This window comes from Aegilops tauschii, chromosome 5, assembly GCF_002575655.3.
Source record: "Aegilops tauschii subsp. strangulata cultivar AL8/78 chromosome 5, Aet v6.0, whole genome shotgun sequence".
In the NCBI taxonomy this organism is placed as follows: Eukaryota; Viridiplantae; Streptophyta; class Magnoliopsida; order Poales; family Poaceae; genus Aegilops; species Aegilops tauschii.
Genome location: NC_053039.3, coordinates 280,733,329 through 280,755,100, shown reverse-complemented (window position 1 = coordinate 280,755,100; position 21,772 = coordinate 280,733,329).

Below are 21,772 nucleotides of genomic sequence, written 5' to 3'. Positions count from 1 at the left end.
GACTTTGAGGAGGCTTTTACTCCAAGTTTGACCCCAAGGCTCAACATATAAATAGAGGGGCAGGGCTAGCACCCAAGACACATCAAGATTCACCAAGCCGTGTGCCGACAACCCCGTCCCCTCTAGTTTATCCTCCATCTAGTTTATGTAGTGCTTGGCGAAGCCCTGCGGATATTGCTCTTCATCACCAACCGTCACCATGTCATCGTGTTGCCGGAACTCATCTACTATTTCGCCCTCTTGCTGGATCAAGAAGGCGAGGATGTCATCGAGCTGAACGTGTGCTGAACGCAGAGGTGTCGTACGTTCGGGACTTGATCGGGACGGATCGTGAAGGTGTACAACTACTCAACCGCGTTGATAAACGCTTCTACTTACGGTCTACGAGGGTACGTAGACAAACTCTCCCCCTTGTTGCTATGCATCTCCATGGATAGATCATTGCGTGTGCGTAGAAATTTTTTGTTTTCCATGCAACGATTCCCAACATCAATTTATACTACGCATGTATTATTGCGAGAGATATATGGAGAGAGAATATTTGTGTGAGAAAGAGGGGGGCGGGGGCAGCGATAGCTAACAAGAGAGGGGCATATGCGTGTTCGAAAGACTTTGTGTGTTGTAGAGAGAGGAGTGTCCGAAAGGGAGAGAGAGGGTGTTATATATATATAGAGAGAGAGAGAGATAGAGAGAGAGAGGTGCGTGTAACGTCGGGATCGACAAGGTTACGAGGTTGCGGATATGGGAGAGCGACAGTGTGTGTGATGAAGGGAAACACTGACAGCGTCTGTTTGCGTGTGAGAGAGCTGGATAGACCTCGACAACATGGCTGTCTAGGGGTGGAAGGTTATGTGTGGTAGAAAGACATAGTAGAGAGACAAATGAATGCTTGTTTGTTGCAAGGAGACCTAACTAAATAGACGGGGGTAGCAAGAAGAAGAGAATGGCAGTGTGCCTTTTTGTCATGGGATGGAAGAGAGACCAAGAGACACACATCGTGTGGAGAGGTGTGTGTGTTTCAAGAGAGAGAGGGAGGCGTGGACCTGAATAATGAGATGGGTGCACATGTGAAGGAATTGTCTAGGTGGTAGTCTTATGATGGCGCCCCAGTCTTTCAATGAGAGTGGGATAAGTATCGACTTGGTGGATTTTGACGTTGACGATCCAGCTATCTCGTACCCGGTGATACAAATCGACAATCGTTACTAAACAAACCTTCGATGGACGATGATCTTGTCGTATGCACAAAATCAACCTGAATAACGAGATGGAGTTCCTCCAAGCAACTGAAGAATCAGCTAGAACTAAGATAATGCAATCGTAATTGCCAATATGAAGTAATTAAGGATAATGGTGGGGTTGTTGGTACTGAACAACAGGAAGTAGTCCTACACACACCCCGCAAATGAAAATTATAGCGAAAACAAAACAATGTGTACACAACAACGCGAGTTCTAACGTAGAAAAAGGGTAGTAGCCTTATTTATATCTATAGACTATATTACTATATTTTTTATTTGTATAGTTATATCTATATCTATTCCACTCCCTCCGTTTGTAATTTACTCCGCACATGTATAGCTTTGACTGCAGCCAAATTTTATAAAGCTTGACTGAATTTGGTGAAAACAATATGAACATTTACACTGACAAATTTACACGATGTGGAGATAAAAGCAATGATGAATCAAATGATATATATTTGGTGGTGTATATGTTAATACATTTTCCTACAAATTGCTGAAAGTATACAAAGTTTGACTTTAGAGAAACCCAATATGCGGTATATGTATTATACATTCTATATTCATTATTTTTCTGGAGTCAATGCGTGTATTTGCACGTACATGATATAAACCGTTGATTGATGTTGCTCCAATGGTCCAGGTGGTTGCGATTTGGATCTACTATAAGTACCCATACACGTTCTTCTCGAATGACTAGCACGACAGTGTGATCGATCCACACAAGAAGCTCTAAATAAGACCTCCAGACGTGCCACATGGCTTCATGGGTTCCCCCCACATCATATTATACATACTACGTTGACTGAAATAAAGATAAATCACCCAAAACAAGATCTTCCCATTTTTTGTTCCTACGATGTTGTGTCGTGCATGCACCTAGTTGTATAGTGGTAGTAGTAGTAGTAGTACAAACTTCGTAGTAGGTGTAGTACGGAGTGCTCCTACTCTATCAACAACTCCCATCTGACACCAAATTTCTTCCCCTCCTCGTTTCTGTTTTCCAACGCAACGGGCGGGGTGCGGTTTGCCGATAGCCGGTTTGCTCAACTGCCGTCCCACATCAAAGTGAAAATGCTAGGCAACACGCCTTCCCTAGGTATGTGGCGTGCCGGACGGGCCGTGGAGTACTCCCGATTCCGGGGTGTGTGGGGGTGCGATGCGAATGTAGCAGGACTTTTCCTTTTACTAGCAATGTGCCCGTGCATTGCGACGGATCCAAAGTAGAATATTACTTGTTCACAAACTTGAAAGAAAACACTCTTGTTTTGATATACATATATACCACTAAAAATATATTACTTTTCACTCAGAATATATTTCTCAGGCTATTTTGATGAGGTGAGGGAGGGATGTGGTTGCTTTCAAGATAATAAGGGGTTTTCTGCACATTGGAGCAGAGAAGTGGGCTATTGTTGCAAAAATGCTACAACTTACCTCACAGCCGTTAGATGCAGATCTAATGGTCAGAAATGACGAATGGCAGACACACCACCATCACCAACTGAGTCTTTTATGGGAGTGGAGAAACATGTATAAATTGTAACATTTGGTTCTGCTCCTTGGCACAATCGATAGATAGAAATAATAATTGGAAACGCTAGGGTGGGGCTTTTCCCGCCAGATAAGCAGGGTAGTAGCTTAGGTTGGTGCATCGTCGGTTTGGTCACATGCGGTCCCACATGTTGTAGTGATATAAAGCCTAGCCAATGCACGTTCACCGGGGGGCGGAGCGACAATGTGATATGCAACAGGGAAGGGACATGCTTCATGTACGTGTTCCAGTTTCTCGTTTTGAACTTGCGAACGTGACAGGCATGCTACACGAGTACTTTTGAATTTATACGTTCGGTCTCAGTTTTTGAATTTAGGAGTAGTTCATAGGTCGGATCAACCATCAAACATAAATTACGAAGTTGATGGAAAAGGTAAGCATGACTTATAAATTGACGGATGGAGTACTAGTTATAGTGATGCATATAATTGCCTCCAAATATGAGCAAAGGGATCACACATGTCTGTATTGACTGGAACGAGAATGCAATAGCACAATAAGAAATAAGGGCACGATGATGCAATCACAGTGGTGGTTACAGGAGGCAAGAAGAAAGATGCATCCATCAACGTATGAACTCCTCCTCCTCCTCAACTCAGTGCGCCGGGCCACCTACCGGCGACTTAGTAGTAGCGGCTTTTGTGGCGAGGTCAAGGTGCTTCTCAACAAAGGCGTCCAAGACTTCCAGACGATGGACAAAGGCCAACGTCGTAGCTTCCTCACCGGCCTTGTAGATACCCATGTACACGACTTCCTCATACACGTGGATGTGTAGGTTAACGAATTATTGCAGGGCGAGGCGCCTCGCGGCGAGCGCGACCTCCAGGTGGACATTCTTCATTGCGTCGGCGGGCAGTCGCAGGGCCACCAGTGCTTGAATGAGGTTCTCGCCATGGATGCCGATTAGGGTGGCAGGCAATGAGGAGCCCGGGCGCGCGGGCTGGAGGAGTACGGCGATGTCGTCCATGAGCTTCTTGACGACGGTGAACTTGTTGATGGTGGCAACGATCATCTGGTCCAACTGAGAGTCGTAGCTGGCGTCGATCATGGCCATGAACCAGCCGGTCGCCAACACCATTTGGAGACGATCCTCGATGCCATGCCGCAGGCCAGCGTCGTGGACCATCTGGCACAACCGCTGGCCACTTGTGCACATCGCCGCCATGGGTCTGGAGTGAGCACTTTTGCACTTAGTGTAGGTGCTTAGGTGCATACGATGTGGTAGATGCATTGGAATTGAGTGGCACCTTTATATGAGTGCAAACTGCGTAGCATTCACATTTTGCTGCCTCTTTTCCCCATCCTCCTCCCGTTACTTCCCTCATGCATTCAGGATGCTAATTGAAGGAGGATGCATCATTGGTCGTTCAACATTTCAGGAACCGCTACCCTCTCCCTTGTCTGCATTAAAGTCGTATTGAGAACGGTACTGGTTTACTAGTAGCTGTCAAATCGAATAGTACTGTGTTGCATGCCCGGCTGAACACGCCTCCTCGCCTCCATCAAACGCCTCCGTTAAACCCGCATGCAAACCAAGAAACCTACTCCGACCACACGTCCGTTCATGAGCGGGCCGGAATTAAATGCAACGCCGGGCGAGCTCCTCCCGTCTGCCCTCAGTTTAAACAAGGCCTGATGCCGGCCAAGCTCCTACTGTCCGCCCTCTATTTAAATGAGGTCAGACAGCGGGCAAGAATCACACCTCTCCGCCGCTCCCCCATCTCCTCCTTCACCATTTTCTCCACTCTTCTGATGGCTTCCGAGGAGCCGCTCTTTGGCATACTACCCGGCTAGGTGGCCCGCCGAGCCCTCCGGATATGAGCGAGGCCGCTCGGTGCTTCACCTACCTCGCTTGGCCCGACGGAGCCAGTTACTGCCCCAAGCCGGTGCGCGGTTCAGCAACTCGCTGCTCCAGTTCAGCTCGATGAGGAGTGGCGAGTTGCTCCACGCCGGCACGACGACGAGCACGGCGGCACGGGCGTCGTCGCTGCCGCATCGTACCGCGCCACCAGTGTCTGCGGTGGCCGCGCCTCCCATGTCTGTGGGCGCTCCTCCCGTGCCTGTGGCAGCGCCATGCAGGCAGAGACAGAAGTTGGGTGCGCGGAGAGCGACGAGTTGGTGGCCAACTTCTCCGTGTCCACCGCCATCATCGAGGAGAAGTAGAACACGGGAGGCCGCCACTGCTTGGGTCCCATGAAGACCAACACCGAGGCGACGACTGCATATACAAGTGGTTTCTTGGCTGCTTCGTCTCTTGCGAGGACCTTCGACGACCCTGAAAGTGTCTGCCGAACATGAGGAAGACAAAGGGATCCGTGGGCGGCCATTTAGATTAGGTATTAATTATACCACGAGAGCCGGATTAGCACCGCTTAGTTCATGTAAATGTAATGAAATCCGTCATGTTTATATGAAGATCCGGCTTTTTATACGAACTCCTTCATGCTTATATGAAACCAGTCTGTGTTTGCACGAATTTCCTCTGGTTTGTTAGAGTTGTGAAAATGTATGCCGCTGGCATTGGATGTTGTCCTTCGCGGAAGGAAGCGGGAGGTAATTTGTCGGTTGCCGTTAGAGAATAATAGTCACATCCAATCCATTTGAGTTAATTGCGTGTATGATTCTCCCTCTATAAAAATTTAATTGCATGTACAGTGTACATGACTTGCAGGGTGGCTACAAATTTGTACAGAAAGCTAAAAAGAAACAAATCCATCCTTAATCTTGTATTCTAAGTACTCTATGGGATGATACTACTCTTATAAAAAACAGAGTTGGTGATGATGGTGTGCCTGTCATCCTACAACATAGGTTGTCCGATTTATATCTGACGGATAGGAAGGAAACTATGGCAATTTTGCAAAAAGATACCCACACCCTCTCCACATTTGCAAATAAGGCCTTCCCTCGTTCACCCTTTTCTCTCAAAAGATAAACTACTCATACAAATGCATCTAGATGTTTCGTGTTGCTAGTATACTCATAAAAAAATAGAGTTGGTGATGATGGTCTGCCTGCCATCCTGCAATATAGGCCCTTCAATTTATCTCCGACAGATAGGAAGGAAACTATGGCAATTTTGCAAAAAGATACCCACACCCCTCTCCACATTTGCAAATAAGGCCTTCCCTCGTTCATCCTCTTCTCTCACATGATAAACTACTCATAATAATGCATCTTGATGTTCCATGCAACGCACGGGCATCTTGCTAGTTTCTTTTTAAATAGTTACTGCGATAATTTGGTTGAAGTGATATATTTTATGTCTGCCCGAATGATCTCAAATTCACTAGTAGTAACAAAGAAAAGGTTGCCTTGTTAATTAACAGAAAACAGGGTGAAAACTATCACATGAGGCCAGTAAAAACAAGGCACACTGGGTTCAGCGTCAGCGTCACTAGAGTTGTGCGCGCGCGAGAATTCTACATATCAGGGGGTTACGGAGAGAAAGACGTATCGAGTGTGTGTGAGCGAGGCACAAAGACACAACTAGCGCGCGCGCGCGTGTGTGTGTTTGAGAGAGAAGCCAATTGATAGATTAAAATCAAGATCGAGTTGTCACCCTTCTATTGTCATTGTTGGGGGTGGGAAGGGGGAGGGAGAGAAAGACATATCGAGAGTGTGCGCGCGGTAGGCACAAAGGCACAACTAGCGAGTGTGTATGTGTGTGTTTGAGAGAGAAGCTAGTATATAGATTGGTATCAAGATCGAGGTGTCACCCTACTCCTTCGGTGTCGAGAAGTGGGTGTGTGTAGGTGGGGGGGCAGTGACACTTAGATATAGGGAGAAGGAATTTGTGTGATATATATATATATATATATTAAGGGATAGGTAGATAGCATGTGTACGAGGCATACATAAAGCATCACGGAGATAAACAAATGGCGCGCGCACGTGTGTGTGTGTGAGTGTGAGTGAAATCTCAAAACAAAAGGTGTTGTGCTGGAATCCCATTGTATGTATTCATATGGTTCCGGGACTCGAGTTAACCTTACACATATGTGTGCGAGACATAGTTATACTTTGAGACATTAGTGGCGGTGGGTGGGAGGAATTAAAGGGGTGGGTGTGTTCGACAGAGAGAGCGTGTGTGTTTTTATGTGAGAGACTTGTAGGATGGGGTAGAAAGACGGATTCTAACCTTGACGGAGGGAGAGAAACACACGAAGTGCGCGTGTGTGATTCCGATGCCCAAGGAGAAATGAGATATGTACGTGTGTGAGAGAGATTGCACAATTCATTCACGTATCACTATCTAGCGATCGTGGACGTGCATTGCTTGAACATAAATCAATATCTACTTCGTATCGTGGCCAAAGATACAATATTGATTCAACGCTATAAAGATTGGACACTCACATATCACATTTTTTTCCAAATAGTCCTTTTCAATTGTGCATGCCAAAGTTTGAGTGATGTTTCTTCAAACAACCATTGTAGTTATCATGTAGATGCACCATTTTTAGTTTTGCATTCAAATCCATTAGTCTTGGATGATTTAAGGTTCTATTATGAAGTAATATATGTATATTCATATATGAATTCAACGGGTACACATTTTATGAAATGGAGGCCATGCAATCATATGAGGTAACACTTTTAAGTAGCGGACTACATTATCCATTTTTTGTGGGACTACAATATCCATTTCTTTCTGTGCCTATATACTAAAATTAACACGTCTATGCGTTATCTTTAAAATAAATAACCAATGGCACTAAATTATATATTTACACGAGAAAAACATAGGCTGAGCGTTTGATCCCTTTTTTGTGAACGCGCCTCTACACCCGTACGATTGGTTGCGCCCATGTGAACGTCCAAGTCATTGGTGCATCATCCCGAGTTATTGTCTTTTTTCTGCGATGGACTTCATACCAGTTCTTAAGTGCCGACGTGTGCCCCGTGTACACAGTCTCGAATGACCTTCCCGCTAGCACTGTCCAAAATTTGTTGAAACTGGATATGAACGATCCCGCGGGCGGCAAAATCTCTCGCCTCCTTTTAAAATTTCCGCCACCTAGTCTTTAGCATGCGAAGTCCCCCTTCTGTCCTTGGTGCACGGAGAACAATAGTTACAATAAGGCCCTCATTTACATAATAGGTCTGGGCTGCTTTGGTAGCTTTCGGTTCCCCCCACCACACGGCACCCCCATTTCCTCACCCCCTCCCGCAAAAATGACTACTCCACAGAACCAGAGCATCTTACATCACGCCGTCCGTACTTCATCGGCCTTACTACCCCTCCCCTCTCGAAACCCTACACTGCTCGTCCACCGGCATACCAGAGCCCATTCACTAACACCGGCATCCACCTCGCCGGATCTGCTTCTGCGGCTGCATCTACCCCTCCCACCTCCCCTAGAAACAAGTAGATTGCTCATCCAGCACTGTGCCACAGCCCATTCAGTGCTGGCCTTGTCCACGGCGCCGGATCTGCTTCGCTGGTACTCTCGTCAACTGCAGAGCATCTGTAGTGGCTCCTTCGTACTCCCCACTAGAGACGCTTCGTCCACACCCCCGGGCCGCCCCACCGACGCCCCCATCGACGGCCTCTAATCCTCTTCGTCGACACCTTTCTCAACCCTACCGAAGCCGCTTCGCCGACACCATCCTCAACCCTATCGGAGTAGCTTCGCCTATACCATTCTCAACCCTACCGGGGCTGCTTTGCCAATGCCCAAGTCCACGGCCTGAGATCCGCTTTGTCGCACCCTCGTCCAACCTACCGGAGCAGCTTTTGACGCCCCGTCCACGGCCGCAGATCCGCATCGTCGACACTATCTTGAACCCAGCCACCGAAGCAGCTTCACCGACGCCCTCGTCCACGGGCTCAGATCCGCTTCGCCCACACCATAGTCCATCCTACCGGAGCCGCTCCACAAACACCCTACTCCACGGTTCTAGATATCCTTACCGGACCCCGACAGCCAGCGCAGCGTCATCACCCTTGACGTTTCTAACCTGATTCCCACCGGCTGGTAAGATGCCAAGCACTCGCCGCGGCCTAGGTACTTGTCACCTTTAAACCTATCCAGCATCACCTGCCCGATGTACTTCAAATATACTAACAGGTCACTGTTACATGTTATGCAGCTGGCAGAAACTACAAGGACGACATTTCTTCTGGATCTAACAGCTTGGCCAACCAAGATCCTGGACTGAGGCATTGCTATGATCTTGTAAGTGCGTCTCTCTCTCTTGTATTGTCGTGTGCTGCCAGCGTGCTTTGCTACGATTTTCGACCAGTAATCCCTTTGTGCAGACAATGATTTTCACTACTGGCTGCTAAATTAGAGATGTAGATGTCATACATGATACTACATTACACAAAATCATAGGTGGCATGTAGGAATTCCAGTGCACTACATTAGGCTCCCTTAGAGTGCCTGCTAGTCCAGAACACACAGTCATGGCTAGTTTATGCTACACACACAATCGTTAATTGTGGTTTAAATATGCGCAAGGGATATGCAATGTATTATCATGTAGAGATATCTGAAATTAGCCGTGTCAACTTACAGATAGGGTTACGCAATGAAAAAGTACAAGATTTCTTAGTACAAGATGTATGTGGCAATTTCATGGAACATCCCAAAAAAAGGAGAGGCAACGGTGAGCCTATACATTGTGCTATGGTAGGTCACTCTCCATTGCAATCATCGTGACATGTTATTTGTATGTCAGTGCTGTTGGCCGAGTTTCTTAGGGACAGTTATTTCGAGTTATCCTAAGAAAATAAGCAACTTTCAATATAAGCTCCAGATAATAAGCCAGCCAGTTCTTTTCATTGTCTGCCTTTTCAGCTTATTTGTGGTATGATCAGCGAAAAGTCTAGATTGCACTATATTTTGTCATTTTGCTACCCATATGAAAATTAATTGTCTTGCAAACATCACAAATTGAACCCAGTGCAGTAATTAATATGATAGGAAAACAGACCATCAATATTTGTTCAAAATGCAAATACAAAGATACCATCTACTTGGCACAATCTACTTTGGGCATTGTTTTTCGTAGAGATCCCATTGCCTAATTTAAATGAAGAATGCATGACCTAAATTTAAATGAAGAACCATTATTTATCGAAATTCGTTGGTCTAAGTGGTTGGTTATTATCATATAGTAGCACCACCTGAAAGCATCATATATCAGCATCAGCTCATAGCAACTCATCATACAACAGCAGGAGCAGCACCTAGCAATTCATCATATACCAGCAGCAGCTCATAGCAATTCATCATATAGCAGCAGTAGTAGCAACTCATAGTAATTCATCATATAGTAGCGGCAGGAGTAGCTCATAGTAATTCATCATATAGAAGCAGCAGGAGCAGCTTATAGCAACTCATCATATAGCAGCAGCAGCTCATAGCAATTCATCATATAGCAGCAACAGCTCATAGCAATTCATCATATAGCAGCAGCAGGAGCAGCTCATAGCAATGCATCATATAGCAGCAGCAGCTCATAGCAATTCATTGTATAGCGGATCAGAATGAAAATTTGGCAAAAAATCAGAGGAGATCCTCACCTTATTAGATGAGCTCATCTTTCAACAGCACCTCGAGGCCACGGCCTGGGAGGAGGGGAGGGGGAACGAGATGCCTTCTATTGGAGTGGGGCATCGACGTAGTTGTGCGGCGACCGTCGGAGTAGTGCGTTGGACGGAGCATAGCGGAGCAGCTGCTGGAGACCATGAGAGTGAGGGGCGGCGCCAGAGGGAGGAGGAGCCGGGGAGATTCGGCCCTACCCGCTGGCCATGTAGCCTAGCTGTACAGAGCATCATCAAGGAGCAGGCTAGATGGGACCAGTGGTGACGGCGCGCTGGAGGAACCCTAGCGCTGCAGGTAGGGGATCGAGGTAGAGGGAAAGGGGAGATGAGATGCAAGCGGGCAGGGCAATGAACGCTTGCGTGTTTGTTTTTACTTGAGGGTCAGTGTGACGCGGGCGTGAGCAGTGGCATTTTGATTGTAATATAGGCAGACAACAGAGTCGTTTCACTATTCCCCTTCCCTTCAATTTTTAGTGAGCTTCGACCCGAAGCACCCCCCCCCCAGCGAAATAAGTTAAGCCCAAGCCCATAACTCAAAAATGACTTCTTTACATCTTTCATGGCTTATTTTGACAATAAGCTCTGAAAAGTCGGAATAGAACTAGCCCTTAACCTGTAATTCAATTGTGGGTGCAATGATGAATCACTCCTGCCTGCTATAGTGTACATTTAGGCATCATACATGGCATAACCTAATACATGTGCATTTCATTGTAGAATCTGAAATATGCAATGTTTATGTTAGTTCATATGTTGCACATGATGTTTAAATGCCCCTTAAATCTGGTCAGTCAAGTGATGGTCTTTAAGCCTCCTTCTATGCTTCTTTTCTTGCTATATAATTCAATGTTGTGCAAGATTTGCTCACACATCTGTGCAATTGCTTGTTTGTATCAGCCAGCCATACCAGGACTGTTTGCTTTGATTACTTGTTGTTCTTGACCTAACAGAGCTTGTCAACGATTTAAACACTAAGGGCTGCTGCAGTGGGGGCTTGTATAACTCATAGGTGACATAAAGGTTTTGCTGTACACTAAAGTAGGCTCTCCAAGAGTACCTGGAGATCCAGTTCGAAGGTATGCCTAGTTTTTACATAGTGAACACATAGTAAATGCTCATTTCATTGTGTGCAAGAGACGTGGCATGTTATGTGGTGTTGTTTTGTTATAAACTCATCCTTTTGTGTTGTTCACGGACTGGAAAGTATGCATATTTATCTTCCAAGGAGACCAGTAACTAGTTTGTGTCACCTTGCAGAGGGGGTGCAATGAAGATAAGATTGAGGATTTCCAAGTACAAGATGTTAGGAAGGAGCTTGGCAAGAGAAGGAGGAGCAACGCTGAGCCTGTTCAACCAGTTATGGTAAGTCACTGTATTACAATTACCAGGACATCCTATTTGTCTGACATTGTGCTTGCGTAGGGTTCTTCACTTGTAACCCAGTCATTTGGCCATTGATTAAAACCCCTTCGCTCACTATTATATGATATTCTAACTTTTTTGTAAATCAGATGTATGTAAACACATTTTAATGTGTCTGTTCACTATTATGGATGTAGTCGAATATCTAAAACATCTTATAGTAGTGAACAGTGTGAAGCTGCTTCCTGCTATGGTAGAGTTGTCGATGTCATATATGTCATAACCAGATGCATATTCACATCATTAGCCTCCCTATCATTACTAGGATCTTGATTACATACTAGTCGAGATACTTCATAGGGGGCAAACAATATTACATTGCTTGTTCCTTTATATAGTAAATGTAGCTAGGCCATGGATGTTATTGAGGCGTGCATGTATGCATGCTGCCAACTCAACAGTTCAATTGCTTGTTTGTTTCAGGCATAGTTAAATTGCTCTTTTCAATTGCTTTATTTGTCCTCAGTTAATGAGATGCCCAAACAATGATGCCTGATGTTGGTTACTGATACGTCTCTAATGTATCTATAATTTTTGATTGTTCCATGCTGTTATATTATCATTCTTGGATGTTTTACAATCATTTTATAGCAACTTTGTATCATTTTTTGGGACTAAGCTATTGACATATATAGTGCCCGGTGCTAGTTGCTGTTTTTTACATTGCAGGAAATCAATATCAAACGGAGTCCAAATGCAGCGAAACTTTTTGTGGGTTCTTTCTGGACCAGAAGACACCAGATGGGCCAAGAAAGTACCTGAGGGGTGCGATGAGGGGAGCACAACCCACCAGGGCGCGCCTGGGGACCCACGCACGCCTAGGTGGGTTGTGCCCACCTCGGTGGCCTCCCGCGCCGCCTCTTTGCTCTATAAATACCCCAATATTCCAGAAACCTTAGGGGAGTCGACGAAAATCAATTCCAGCCGCCGCAAGTTCCAGAACCACCAGATCCAATCTAGACACAATCACGGAGGGGTTCATCATCCTCATTGGTGCCTCTCTAATGATGCGTGAGTAGTTCATTGTAGACCTACGGGTCCGTAGTTAGTAGCTAGATGGCTTCCTGTCTCTCTTTTGATTCTCAATACAATGGTCTCTTGGAGATCTATTTGATGTAACTCTTTTTGCAATGTGTTTGTTGGGATCCGAAGAACTTTGAGTTTATGATCAGATCTACGTTTTTATCCATGAAAGTTATTTGAGTCTTTTGATCTCTTATATGCATGATTACTTATAGCCTCGTATTTCTTCTTCGAATCTTCGGTTTAGTTAGGCCAACTAGATCATTTTTTCTTGCCATGGGAAGAGGTGCTTTGTGATGGGTTCGATCTTACGGTGCTTGATCCCAGTGACAGAAGGGGAACCTACACGTATGTATCGTTGCTATTAAGGATAACAAGATGGGGTCTATTTCTACATAAATATATCTTGTCTACATCATGTCATCATTCTTATTGCATTACTCTGTTTCTCCATGACCTTAATACACTAGATGCATGCTCGATAGTGGTCGATGTGTGGAGTAATAGTAGTAGATGCGGGCAGGAGTCAGTCTACTAATCTTGGACGTGGTGCCTGTATAATGATCATTGCCTAGATATCGTCATGATTATTTGAAGTTCTATCAATCGCCCCATAGTAATCTGTTTACCCACCTTATGCTATTTTTCTCGAGAGAAGCCACTAGTAAAATCTACGGCCCCCGGGTCTCTTCTTAATTATATTTGCCTTCGCGATCTATTTTTATTTGATTTTATTTTCAGATCTGTTAATCCAAAAATACAAAAATACCTTGCTGCAATTTATTGTTATTTATTTTATCTCGTGTTCCCGCGAGATCTATTTATCCAGTCTACTATAATTTTACCTATCTTTTTACCTGTGAGGGATTGGCAACCCCTCTCTTACGTCGGGTTGCAAATATTTGTTCTTTGTGTGCAGGAGGTGTTTACGTGGTGTTACGTGGTTCTCCTATTGGTTCGATAACCTTGGTCTCATCACTGAGGGAAATACCTATCGTAGTTGTGCTGCATCATCCCTTCCTCTTTAAGGAAATACCGACGTAGTTCAAGCCGCATCAGGTACTTGTATAACTATTAGTTGACATAATTAAAGTCCTTACCATTTAATTACTCTGGTGAAGTGTGCCTGAAGCTTCGAAGTCTATTAACCAACTATTACTGCATGAGGCTCACAATCTAGTTTATACGAGGCTAATGATTGCATAGTTTTGCTTGCTGTAGTAGGTTTGTATGAATCCCTCTGCTGTTCATTATGCTCCCTAAGACTTTAATTAAGCTACAGAATGGCCAACTGCTTGCTTACTTATACGCAAGATATATAATAATATATCTACTCTCTATCTCTATCTCTGTCTCTATCTCTACTCTTATAAAAAATAGAGTTGGTGATGATGGTGTGTCTGCCATCCTGCAATATAGGTCGTCCGATTTATATCTGACGGATAGGAAGGAAACTATGGCAATTTCGCAAAAGGATACCCACACCCTGATACGCCTCCGTCGTATCTATAATTTTTGATTATTTCATGCCAATATTATATAACTTTCACATATTTTGGCAACATTTTATATGTTTTATCTGGACTAACATATTGATCTAGTGCCTAGTGCCAGTTCCTGTTTGTTGCATGTTTTTTTGTTTCGTAGAAAATCCATATCAAACAAAGTCCAAATGCGATAAAATTTTACGAAGAATTATTTTGGAATATATTACTTGGAATCAACGCAAACGGGGGCCCATAGTGCCCACAAGACACCAGGTGCGCCCCAGGGGCCAGACGCATGGTGGTGGGTTGTGCTCACCTCGTACGTCGGTTGGGGCTCTACTTCGCGCGCAAGGAAGCTTATATCCGGAAAAAAAACTCGTGTTAAAATCTCAGCGCAATTGGAGTTACAGATCTCCGGGAATATAAGAAACGGTTCTCGGCCCGATTTTGGGAACGCGAAACAGAAGAGAACTGGGAGGGAGATCCAATCTCGGAGGGGCTCCCGCCCCTCCATTACCATGGAGGCCATGGACCAGAGGGGGAACTCTCCTCCCGTCTAGGGGGAGGCCAAGGAAGAAGAAGAAGGAGGGGGCTCTCTCCCGGTGGCGCCGGAGTGCCGCCGGGGCTAGGACCGTGACGGCGATCTACATTAGCAATCTTGCTACCGTCAGCACCAACTCTCTCCCCCTCTATGCAGTGGTGTAACACCCCTTCTCCCCGCTGTAATCTCTACTTAAACATGGTGCTCAACTCCATATATTATTTCCCCATAATCTATGGTTATCCTATGATGTTTGAGTAGATCCGTTTTGTTCTGTGGGTTAATCGTGATCTTGGTTGGTATGTGATACGTCTCCAACGTATCTATAATTTTTTGTTGTTCCATGCTATATTATATTCTGTTTTGGATGTTTAATGGGCTTATTTATACACTTTTATATTATTGGGACTAACCTATTAACCGGAGGCCCAGCCCAAATTGCTGTTTTTTTTTTGCCTATTTCAGTGTTTCGCAGAAAAAGAATATCAAACGGAGTCCAAACGGAATGAAACCTTCGGGAACGTGATTTTCGGAACAAACGTGATCCGGAGGACTTGGAGTCTACGCCAAGAAATCAACAAGGAGAGCACGAGGCAGGGGGCGCGCCTACCCCCCCAGGCGCGCCCTCCACCCTCGTGGGGCCCACGTTGCTCCACTGACGTACTTCTTCCTCCTATATATACCTACGTACCCCCAAACCAACAAAGGCATCCACGAAAACCTAATTCCACCGCTGCAACCTTCTGTACCCATGATATCCCATCTTGGGGCCTTTTCCGGCGTCCTGCCGGAGGGGGCATTGATCACGGAGGACTTCTACATCAACACCATAGCCTCTCTGATGATGTGTGAGTAGTTTACCTCAGACCTTCGGGTCCATAGTTATTAGCTAGATGGCTTCTTCTCTCTCTTTAGATCTCAATACAAAGTTCTCCATGATTCTCGTGGAGATCTATTCGATGTAATCTTCTTTTGCGGTGTGTTTGTCGGGACCGATGAATTGTGGGTTTATGATCAAGTTTATCTATGAACAATATTTGAATCTTCTCTGAATTCTTTTATGTATGATTGGTTATCTTTGCAAGTCTCTTCGAATTATCAGTTTGGTTTGGCCTACTAGATTGATCTTTCTTGCAATGGGAGAAGTGCTTAGCTTTGGGTTCAATCTTGCGGTGCTCGATCCCAGTGACAGAAAGGGAAACGACACGTATTGTATTGTTGCCATCGAGGATAACAAGATGGGGTTTATATCATATTGCATGAGTTTATCCCTCTACATCATGTCATCTTGCTTAAAGCGTTACTCTGTTCTTATGAACTTAATACTCTAGATACATGCTGGATAGCGGTCGATGTGTGGAGTAATAGTAGTAGATGCAGGCAGGAGTCGGTCTACTTGTCACGGACGTGATGCCTATATACATGATCATACCTAGATATTCTCATAACTATGCTCAATTCTATCAATTGCTCGACAGTAATTTGTTCACCCACCGTAATACTTATGCTCTTGAGAGAAGCCACTAGTGAAACCTATGGCCCCGGGGTCTATTTTCCATCATAGTAATCTTCCAACACTTAGCTATTTTTATTGCCTTTTATTTTACTTTGCATCTTTATCATAAAAATACCAAAAATATTATCTTATCATATCTATCAGATCTCACTATCGTAAGTGACCGTGAAGGGATTGACAACCCCTTTATCGCGTTGGTTGCGAGGTTCTTATTTGTTTGTGTAGGTGTGAGGGACTTGAGTGTGGTCTCCTACTGGATTGATACCTTGGTTCTCAAAAACTGAGGGAAATACTTATGCTACTTTACTACATCACCCTTTCCTCTTCAAGGGAAAAACCAACGCAGTGCTCAAGAGGTAGCAAGAAGGATTTCTGGCGCCGTTGCCGGGGAGATTCGCGCCAAGTCAAGTCAAGTCAAGACATACCAAGTACCCATCACAAACTCTTATCCCTCGCATTACATTATTTGCCTTTTGCCACTCGTTTTCCTCTCCCCCACTTCACCTTTGCCGTTTTATTCGGCCTTCTTCCGTTTGATCTTTTGTTTGCTTGTGTTACCATGTACCTTCTTTTTGCTTGCATATTCGCTTGCTAAAAGTTTATGGATCTTCATCCACTTGCTAATCTCTTTAAGAGATCCAATTATGATGAACCTATTGCTAGTGAGTTGAGTGCACTAGATTATCTTTACGAGGTTTTGCTTGAAATTCATGAATCTGAAAATTGTGATGAAGTACTTTATGAAGCGATTCACGATAGATATTTGAATAAAAAGCATGATTGCAATGATTTTATTATAAATTCTATTGATGTCAGTTGTGCTAATAATATGCAAAACCCTAAGCTTGGGGATGCTAGTTTTGCTATGTCTACTACTTGTTGCAACGATCATGATTGGGGGGATTCTTCTTATGATCTTGAAAATTTATTTAAGCCCCGTGATGAATATGAGATTGATAATAATGTTTGCAATAATATTGAAAGTGGGTTTGGAAGAATGTCAACTTTAGATCCCACATATTTGGATAATGTTCAATCTGATGAATTTTTTGATAAAAGTGGGTTTGGAGAGGTCATGACTTTAGTTAATGTCAATCCCACTATTTTGGAAGAGTGCCAACTTTGCATGCATGTGGATCGTGTTGAAAATATTTTATGTGATAGCTATTTTGTTGAATTTGCTTATGATCCCACATGCAAGTATTATGAGAGGGGAAAATATGGTTGTAGAAATTTTCATGATAATAAATTACCTCTCGTTATGTTGAGATTGCTATCGTTTCTTTCCGCTTCCTTGCATATGCTAGTTTTTGCTTGCTATGATAATTTGTTTGCCTATAAGATGCCTATGCATAGGAAGTATGTTAGACTTAGATGTGTTTGTCACGTGTTTTATGATGCTCTCTTTGCACTTCAATTCTTGTCTTTCATGTGAGCATCCTCGCGTCTATGCCTAGCTAAAAGGCTTTAAAGAAAAGCGCTTGTTGGGAGGCAACCCAATTTTATTTTAGTTTTAGTTTTGCTTTTGCTCCTGTTTAGGAATAAATATTTGATCTAGCCTCTGGTTAGATTTGTTTTTATGTTTTAATTAGTGTTTGTGCCAAGTTAAACCTATAGGATCTTCTTGGATGATAGTTATTTGATCTTGCTGAAAATTCCAGAAACTTTCTGTTCACAAAAACAATTGTTGAAAATCACCAGAACGTGATAAAATATTGATTCCAATTGCAGCAGAACAATAAACAAATTTTCTATGTCGTCCTATTTTGGTAGATTTTTTTGAGTTCCAGAAGTTTGCGTTAGTTACAGATTACTACAGACTGTTCTGTTTTTGACAGATTCTGTTTTTCGGGTGTTGTTTGCTTATTTTGATGAATCTATGGCTAGTAAAATAGTTTATAAACCATAGGGAAGTTGGAATACAGTAGGTTTAACACCAATATAAATAAAGAATGAGTTCATTACAGTACCTTGAACTGGTGTTTTATTTTCTTTCGCTAACGGAGCTCACGAGATTTTCTGTTAAGTTTTGTGTTGTGAAGTTTTCAAGTTTTGGGTAAAGATTTGATGGAGTATGGAACAAGGAGTGGCAAGAGCCTAAGCTTGGGGATGCCCATGGCACCCCAAGATAATCTAAGGACACCTAAAAGCCAAAGCTTGGGGATGCCCCGGAAGGCATCCCCTCTTTCGTCCTCATCCATCGGTAAATTTACTTGGAACTATATTTTTATTCACCACATGATATGTGTTTTGCTTGGAGCGTCTTGTATTGTTTGAGTCTTTATTTGTTAGTTTGCCACAATCATCCTTGCTGTACACACCTTTTGAGAGAGACACACTTGATTCGGAAATTGTTAGAATACTCTATGTGCTTCACTTATATCTTTTGAGCTATATAGTTTTTGCTCGAGTGCTTCACTTATATCTTTTAGAGCAAGGCGGTGGATTTATTTTATAGAAACTATTGTTCTCTCATGCTTCACTTATATTATTTTGAGAGTCCTACAAAACAACGTGGTAATTTGCTTTAATTATGATAGGCATTCAAGATTAGTAAAAAAAATCTTATGAGTGTGTTGAATACTATGAGAAGTTTGATGCTTGATAATTGTTTTGAGATATGAAGATGGTAATATTCGAGTCATGCTAGTTGAGTAGTTTTGAATTTGAGAAATACTTGTGTTAAAGTTTGTGATTCCCGTAGCATGCATGTATGGTGAACCGTTATGTGATGAAGTCGAAGCATGATTTATTTATTGATTGTCTTCCTTATGAGTGGCGGTCGGGGACGAGCGATGGTCTTTTCCTACCAATCTACCCCCCTAGGAGCATGCGCGTAATACTTTGTTTCGATAACTAATAGATTTTTGCAACAAGTATATGAGTTCTTTATGACTAATGTTGAGTCCATGGATTATACGCACTCTCATCCTTCCACCATTGCTAGCCTCTCTAATACCGCACACTTTTCGCCGGTATCATACACCCACCATATACCTTCCTCAAAACAGCCACCATACCTACCTATCATGGCATTTCCATAGCCATTTCGAGATATATTGCCATGCAACTTACCACCGTTCCGTTTATTATGACACGCTCCATCATTGTCATATTGCTTTGCATGATCATGTAGTTGACATTGTATTTGTGGCAAAGCCACTGTTCATAATTCTTTCATACATGTCACTCTTGATTCATTGCATATCTCGGTATTCCGCCGGAGGCATTCACATAGAGTCATATTGTTGTTCTAAGTATTGAGTTGTAATTCTTGAGTTGTAAGAAAATAAAAGTGTGATGATCATCATTATTAGAGCATTGTCCCAAGTGAGGAAAGGATGATGGAGACTATGATTCCCCCATAAGTCGGGATGAGACTCCGAACTAAAAAAAAAAAAAGAGAAAGGCCATAAAAAAAGAGAAAGGCCATATATAAAAAATGAGAGAAAAAAGAGAGAAGGGACAATGCTACTATCCTTTTTACCACACTTGTGCTTCAAAGTAGCACCATGATCTTCATGATAGAGAGTCTCTTATGTTGTCACTTTCATATACTAGTGGGTAATTTTCATTATAGAACCTGGCTTGTATATTCCAATGGTGGGCTTCCTCAAAATGCCCTAGGTCTTCGTGAGCAAGCAAGTTGGATGCACACCCACTTAGTTTCTTTTGTTGAGCTTTCATATACTTATAGCTCTGGTGCATCCGTTGCATGGCAATCCCTACTCACTCACATTGATATCTATTGATGGGCATCTCCATAGCCCGTTAATACGCCTAGTTGATGTGAGACCATCTTCTTCCTTTTTTGTCTTCTCCACAACCACCATTCTATTCCACATATAGTGCTATGTCCATGGCTCACGCTCATGTATTGCGTGAAGATTGAAAAAGTTTGAGAACACCAAAAGTATGAAACAATTGCTTGGCTTGTCATCGGGGTTGTGCATGATTTAAATATTTTGTGTGATGAAGATAGAGCATAGCCAGACTATATGATTTTGCAGGGATAACTTTCTTTGGCCATGTTATTTTGAGAAGACATAATTGCTTAGTTAGTATGCTTGAAGTATTATCATTTACCTACTCGAGGACGAGCAGGAATTAAGCATGGGGATGCTTGATACGTCTCCAACGTATCTATAATTTTTTATTGTTCCATGCTATATTATATTCTGTTTTGGATGTTTAATGGGCTTATTTATACACTTTTATATTATTTTTGGGACTAACCTATTAACCGGAGGCCCAGCCCAAATTGCTGTTTTTTGCCTATTTCAGTGTTTCGCAGAAAAAGAATATCAAACGGAGTCCAAACGGAATGAAACCTTTGGGAACGTGATTTTCGGAACAAACGTGATCCAGAGGACTTGGAGTCTACGCCAAGAAAGCAACAAGGAGAGCACGAGGTAGGGGGGCGCGCCTACCCCCCAGGTGCGCCCTCCACCCTCGTGGGGCCCACGTTGCTCCACCGACGTACTTCTTCCTCCTATATATACCTACGTACCCCCAAACCAACAGAGGCATCCATGAAAACCTAATTCCACCGCCGCAACCTTCTGTACCAGTGAGATCCCATCTTGGGGCCTTTTCCGGCGTCCTACCGGAGGGGGCACTGATCACGGAGGGCTTCTACATCAACACCATAGCCTCTCATGATGTGTGAGTAGTTTACCTCAGACCTTCGGGTCCATAGTTATTAGCTAGATGGCTTCTTCTCTCTCTTTGGATCTCAATACAAAGTTCTCCACGATTCTCGTGGAGATCTATTCGATGTAATCTTCTTTTGCGGTGTGTTTGTCGGGACCGATGAATTGTGGGTTTATGATCAAGTTTATCTATGAACAACATTTGAATCTCCTCTAAATTCTTTTATGTATGATTGGTTATCTTTGCAAGTCTCTTCGAATTATCAGTTTGGTTTGGCCTACTAGATTGATCTTTCTTGCAATGGGAGAAGTGCTTAGCTTTGGGTTCAATCTTGCGGTGCTCGATCCCAGTGACAGAAAGGGAAACGACACGTATTGTATTGTTGCCATCGAGGATAACAAGATGGGGTTTATATCATATTGCATGAGTTTATCCCTCTACATCATGTCATCTTGCTTAAAGCGTTACTCTGTTCTTATGAACTTAATACTCTAGATGCATGCTGGATAGCGGTTGATGTGTGGAGTAATAGTAGTAGATGCAGGCAGGAGTCGGTCTACTTGTCACGGACGTGATGCCTATATACATGATCATACCTAGATATTCTCATAACTATGCTTAATTCTATCAATTGCTCGACAGTAATTTGTTCACCCACCGTAATACTTATGCTCTTGAGAGAAGCCACTAGCGAAACCTATGGCCCCCGGGTCTATTTTCCATCATATTAATCTTCCAACACTTAGCTATTTTTATTGCCTTTTATTTTACTTTGC